This window comes from Nannospalax galili, unplaced genomic scaffold (assembly GCF_000622305.1).
Source record: "Nannospalax galili isolate Female #2095 unplaced genomic scaffold, S.galili_v1.0 scaffold114, whole genome shotgun sequence".
In the NCBI taxonomy this organism is placed as follows: Eukaryota; Metazoa; Chordata; class Mammalia; order Rodentia; family Spalacidae; genus Nannospalax; species Nannospalax galili.
In genome coordinates this window covers 4004955-4005212 of record NW_008336930.1, presented here as the reverse complement: position 1 = coordinate 4005212, position 258 = coordinate 4004955, and positions in this window count along the sequence as shown.

Genomic DNA, 258 nt, shown 5'->3' with positions numbered 1-258 from the left:
CCCCCGTGAGGCCTCCCAGACCCTGCCATACCCGGCAACCTTCTCCCCAGCTCACGGCCACCGTGACCCCAGCGCGGGCGCCTGACACCGCCGCCGCGGGACCCCGTTTACCTGGGGCCAAACGCGATTTGTCCCCACCTCGCGTCCTGGGCCCTGCCTCCCCTCCCGGCTGTCGCTGCTGCGCCCCCAGCCCAGCCTGGCCCGGGCGGCGCGGGATGCCTCGGCGGGGCTGGCGGCGGCGGCGGCGGCCACGCTGCG